Genomic DNA, 6421 nt, shown 5'->3' on the forward strand with positions numbered 1-6421 from the left:
CGAAGTCTGATTACAAAAATGTTCCCTATCTGGCTAAAAAGCAACAGCATTCATGAAAATATGTATCCAGGAAGGTAGTAATGATAGAAGTAGTCAAAGACTGCCTCCGAGGAAAGGCAAAACATGATACAAACATTGCTCAAGCAATGTGATAGTTTCAAAGGTAATTCCTGAAGGACTTCCCAAAAACAGCCAGGAAAGGCTTCCTCCCTCAGCTGTCCACCTAGAATTACTATCTGAAAACCTAAAAACATAATAGTGACCAAGGAGCTTCTCCAAGGAGTTTGTCCACAGGTGAAACTCCGTATTAAAGCGCTCTCTGTCACTGTATCAAACATGAGCTTAGAGATGGTAACTGCAAGCTGCAACAGCTGTGAATTTCCTAGACAGGTACGGAGCAAGGGCAGGTGAAGCCATGTTAATCTTCACCTTGCTGTTCTCAGGAAAAAAAAAATAGTATTGCAATACCCAGATGCACTGCAGGTTTGTTAAACAAGGGGCCAGTGGGATTTCTTAGGTCTGCGAGACTCTTCCCCTTCTCTCAATATCCAGTTTCCCAGCAGGAGGTAAGTGCCACCCCACAGTAAGCACAGCAACTGCTGTCTTCTCCTCTTCCATCCCCCTGAAGCGTAGGATTCCCTGTCGAAGCACAACTTTGCTCCTTCCGGATGGCTGATCCTTGCTTTATGCATGAAGCAGTTCAGCTCTTCCCTAGTACATTGGGGAAAGGGGGCAGCTGCCACCAGGATGGAGAAAGGAGTTATGGGATCCAAGTTCACTGGCAAAGGAGGAAAGGCTCTACCGCAGCACTGAGAAGTGGAAGGTTGGAGGAGGAAGGGCATGTGAAGCCAAAGCAACTCCAGAAAAGACTGACATGCGTCACATCTTGAAATACTGTTATTGTAAGAATGGTTCTACAGACCAATTTTAGGATGAAGACCTTCAAAATACAAAGACTAAGCTTAAAGTCTAGAGCATGTCTGCTATTAGAAAAACAATTGCTTTTTATTAGGAATGAAAACATCCTCTTACCCAGCATTCAAGGTAAAGTAATGGAGAAAATCATACTTACTACACCTGAGAGGAAGGAGATTTTGGTGCAACTACATTTTCAAACTCACAAGTGTGTTGCTTCTACTTGTAGAATGCATTTTCCTGTACGTCTTCAATCATGGTGGCCTGGTAGTAGGCTCTCAGGGGCTGGGTGCAATACGGTTGGATAGGCAGCGAGGCAATGCAGTTTTGTACAGCCTCTCATGGTTTCTGGGTCAAGCACAAACACATACTTCATCTCTCTGTGGCTTCATCCAGTCAGACAACTGTTGTTATGGATAATGTCACATGCACTGCCTTGTAACGTGAACTTCCATTGTAATCATCTGCTTAAATATAATTTTTGAGGTAATAAGAAAAGTTGAGAATGGGTGCTCTTATGTCAAGAGATAAAGTGGATGTCCCTGTGCAAAAAGCCTGCGTTCACTTCTTATAGATACTTAAAATTTTTAGCACTTGAGCCTTCCAATGCAAAGGACATCCATTGCCTGTTCCCTCCTGTGCCCATTCCTGCCTGCTTTCAGCAGTACTTGCTTCAGTGCGATTTCCATGCCACCTGAGGAGAGGAAAGCCACTCGGCCTTCTCCTCCAACCCACAATCCACAGCATTCCTAGGAATATTTAGCAAGCTAAAGGAGTCTCTTAAGTCCAAGTGTGAACAGAAAATTGTTCCAGTGTAAAGTCTGATATAAGTAGGCGTACCAAATGAAAAGAAACAGAGATACTAAATGAAATTCAAGATCATCTTGGTCCCAAGTTTAATTTATGCCTTTTTAAGTTAGATGGTCGAGATTTCCTTTTACTACCAGGTTGTCATTAATTTTATTTCAATAGATCTATTGCTAAACAGGCAAAATATCAGTACAGTTATTTCTCCAGCGTAAAATAAAAAAATCAATTAATTGTTACCAGATAATGGTTCACAATTTATGAGTGGTTAATTTTGGATATTGTTTTACTTTTTTTTTTTTTTAAAACACCTATGGCAAACATATTAGTTAAATAAGCTTGAAGAACAGTGTGAAGACAAAAATCGGATTTAAACGGTGCTTTCAGCATTCTTGTTTCCAGCGTGTTCATCCCAAAACAGCTGCAGAAGCCCTGGGAAACTAGCCTGGTGGCTGGGCTATGTGTATGTCACCTGCTTTTCTACCATACAATCAGCCACCAACACCTCCTCCACTCCTAGCAGGCAGCCTTGGTTCGACCTGAGCCTGGGCTGGCTACAAACACCACCTGCGTGTGCGCTGGCAACCTTGGGGAGTGATTCTGCAGAAGCCCCTGGGCCATCAGCCCTGCCCAAGTTCATCGTGATAAGGGCACCTGGAGTAGCTGGAGGCTGTGAGAATACTAGGATCTGTTCCTGCTGCAAGCAAACACCTCCTGGATGATACGCTGAATACGGCAGCACCAGAAATCTCTTTCTAGGAATACCCACAACATCAGCCTGACAGCGCTCTGGCAGACAGGGTACCTAGACAGGGTATTCTGGCCTGGGTAGCACTCTGGGAGCTGTTTTGCCTTGCAATACAAGGACAACTCTATGATCTCTGCCCAGCATGATGACCAGTACACAAGCTGTTGTCCAGCTACAGGGGGCCTGTTTTTTTGTTTGGGGAAGCACAGCCCGGCAGACAACTGGGTGTGATACATATTTCAGTCACACTACTTTAGTCACCACCATATACAGGCCATCATTGCTTTCCTCTGTCCCCAGGTACACTCTATGGACAACTGTCAGGGACAGATAGTATATTAGATAGATCCTTTTCTGATCAAGCACAGCAGCTCTTATGTTGCTATTAGCTGTTCTTCTCCAAGAGATAAGGGATCAAGAAAGTTGGCTGACAGGAACCACCCGTCTAGGCTGCCATTATTCTAAACCCTGGAGCTTCACTGGAATCCCAGAATTACTAACATGGCTCTAACCTCTTGTAACTATTAATGCTCATTTCTTAAGAGGGCTCTTGGATGCCACACCTACGCTTGCTACAAAAAAAGGGGGAAGGCTGGAAAAGAAAGCACGTTAATTTCGAAGGACAGAAGGAAAAAGTTGTTTTCCCTGGCCACAGAAGTTACTCTTTCACTGCTTTTTTCTAAATGCAGTAGGACAGGCTGGGTCGAAATCACATCAAGAAGTCTCTGGCTTTATCACAGTGTAACCTATAGATCCTGGTCTCCCTCCCCCCGCCCCCTTCCCAATGTGCAGACAACAGAACCAGAAAATCCAGCAGGTAAATAGTCAGGCACAATACAAGTGACTCCAGAGGCTGCAACCTTGCTACCTGCTCTTCTAAAGCTTTATCCCTTCTCTTGAAGGGATCTTAAAACAAGCCATATTTCTTTTACGTGTACCTGGTATGTTTTGGGAGCATTTATCTTTTAAGAAGATCAAAAGGACACTTCTAATATCAGCCATTTGTGCTGTAGTATTACCAATTCACAAATTTGTTTCCATGTTTAAATGACTACTTTGATTCTTTAGCTGCCACACTTTTGTTCATACTGAATATCTCAACCCACAATATTGTTATTGCAAAAGGCTGTTGAAAGATTTAAATTAACAAAACTGAGGAAGCAGAAAACCACAGCTGCAACAGCTCTAACAGTTTGGCTGCTTTCACCTACTTGTATTGTATTCCCTCTCCTTCTCTAAACACATCACTGCTGTATTGAAGCTTCTTCTAAAGATTAATTAGCAAAGTAATGAGCATGTTTTACCCATTCTTTTCCCTCCCAATCCTCAGGGTATATACAGACATTGGTCAGCTTGCTCTTTAAAATTATACACTTTGTGATGTTATTTACGAAGGCCAAATTAAGTATTGCTTTATGTACAACTGCAGTTTGGACCGGAGAGCAATGAAGTTTACGTTAGCGTTCAATTTCCAGTTCCACAGTCATTGACAAAACAGTTTTATAGTAAACAATTCCCTTGTGCCAGGAATGCATTTCCCCCATGAATGAGGTCATATGAGATGAATACAAACCAGATAACTCCAGGAGGGCAAACTTTAGTTTCCGTTGGCATACTTTAAAAGAATCAAAAAATCTGCTGGGGACTTCATTGGTGAATTATATGCAGTTCATAAGGTCTTCACCTTTGAATATACTTTTCACACAGAAATACGTGACACAATCCAGAGAACAAAACAAGAGCAGGCATTATCTGAGCCGCATTGTCAACATCAAGTTGTAAGGCGGCCTCTTAGCCAAAAGCAAAGAGCAATATGGATTTCTCCATAAAATCTTCTGTAAGGGAACTCCACATTAGTCTAGAAGGGCTTTTAAAATGTGGTTAGTAAGGTGTGATCATAACTGTGACTGATCAGGACCATACCATGTGTTCAAGGCTTTTAAAGGCCCCCTACCAATATGTTTAACCTTCATTTTACTAGGAATTTACTGCAGATTATTTCTTTCACCCACACCCCCACCTCGATGTTGAGAGTGACATTGTATTGTGAAAGATGGATCTAATGCCATCTGCTTTGCTTTATCTCCATACTGCTGACATTTGAGCTTTCAAAGTCTCACCGCCGCCTGCAGTGGAAGTCTATAAATGGTCTGTAATTATTACCTTATTAATCTCCTCTTTTGTATTACTTTAATATTGTTGGAAAGATAACACATATGGACTGTCCTATATGTAAAAGAGGAAATTAACATATTTGACTGCTTTTTTTCAGTCCACATCTTATTTTGACTTCTGCTAGCAATACAATTAACGTACTGTCTTTTCTTAGATGGATCACTAATCAACTTCCATTGTTGTCACTGTAGCAGTTATCACCTTATTATGCACGATTTCTTCCTCTCACTTCCTCATACCTCTGCAGCACTGAACTCAAAATGCCACCAAAGACATATTCCAGGTCAATCCCATTGCAGGATTAATTCTTGGTTTCTCATCCTTTTACCACATCAGATTCAGGTTCTTTGTTCTCACCTTGAAAACTGCATAATCCCTGCCCACATCTCTGTTCCCATTTCCGCCTACTCACTACTTCTAATCTCCTCTCCAATATTATTTTCACACCCTTCTGCACACCCTCTTGCCTAGGGGTTTTTTGTTGTTTTTTTTTTTTTGTAAACTATTTTGTACAAGTCAATGACTGCATAATAACTAGTGAGAAAAAGTAATTTGAGGGAGTTTTTCAGTTACAAATAATTATACCTTAAATTAAAAAAAAAATCAAATGCAGACATTTATACTAAATAAATATCTAAATATCTAAGTCAAATATATGGAATTATTTTCTTTGGACTGCTCTGGAAGGGTTTTTTGTTTCTTTGTTTTAATCTTTGTTCTACTATTATGCCTTAAAGCTGAAAACCATGCTTTTATCTTTTTTTCATGCGAATAACACGAAAAACCTGTAGTTTCACCCAGCAGGGAACAGCATGCTGAAAAAAATTTCACATTTAGATTTTAGAACAAGGGAGCAGCATTAACTCCAATTGCAGCCAGCAGAAACCGGTGGAGCTCAACCGCTCTGAAAACCGAGTCTTACAGAATCCACGTCTGTTTTTACTGGAGGCGATGAAGTAAAATAGGCTTTAAAACCCGCCTGTGATAAAGTCAGTTAATTATCTTTTGTAAAACGTTTATGTTTTCTACCTCACTGACACACGATGTTGGCCCTTCCTGAGAGCGTGTCGCAGAAACGGTCTGACGCATCTCCACCATTTTAATCACGTCAATTGGTAACCTCGGGCAACGTATTAAAAAGTTTGTGCACAAACAGGTGCTTAATATTCCAGACATTTTTGTAAGCACACGAGGAAGCCAAGATAAGTGTTTAATACTGCCATACTTAACCAACACCGCTTTTTTTGTTCCTTCTCCTCTCAAAACTGGCGTTTATTGCCCCATGAAAGGGGCATTCAGGGCTAACACTGAACACACGCATCTCCACGGCGAGTTGGCGCACACCGGCCATCTCCAGACGGACGGCAGCGGCAAGCCCACGGGAAGGGGACGCCCCTAAGCAGGCCTGTCGCTAAGAGCCGGTACCTTCACAAAGGCCGAGCTCCTCTGACCGAAGCTCTTCCTCAGTCACCTCCGGAGATGCCTTCCCTCTGCCCCCAGCACCAGCCGCCCCGGGCCCCAGCAGCCATTGCCCTCAGCGATCCCCTCTCCGGGGCGGGGTGCCGGCCGACCGCCCCTTTCCTCACGGCGCAGCAGGCACGGCGGGGCCCGGCCCCGCCCCCTCCATTTCGGCGGGAAGCCACCGCCCGCCCCACGTGACGGGGCATAGTCCCCGCCCCCCGCGCAGCCCCGCCCGCCCCGGGCAAAGACCCCGCGGGGCGGCAGGCGCAGCGCTCCCGCTCCGCCCGTAGGGGGCGCCCGCCCGGTGGCCGCCTC

The sequence above is a fragment of the Mycteria americana genome, chromosome 2, assembly GCF_035582795.1.
Source record: "Mycteria americana isolate JAX WOST 10 ecotype Jacksonville Zoo and Gardens chromosome 2, USCA_MyAme_1.0, whole genome shotgun sequence".
In the NCBI taxonomy this organism is placed as follows: domain Eukaryota; kingdom Metazoa; phylum Chordata; class Aves; order Ciconiiformes; family Ciconiidae; genus Mycteria; species Mycteria americana.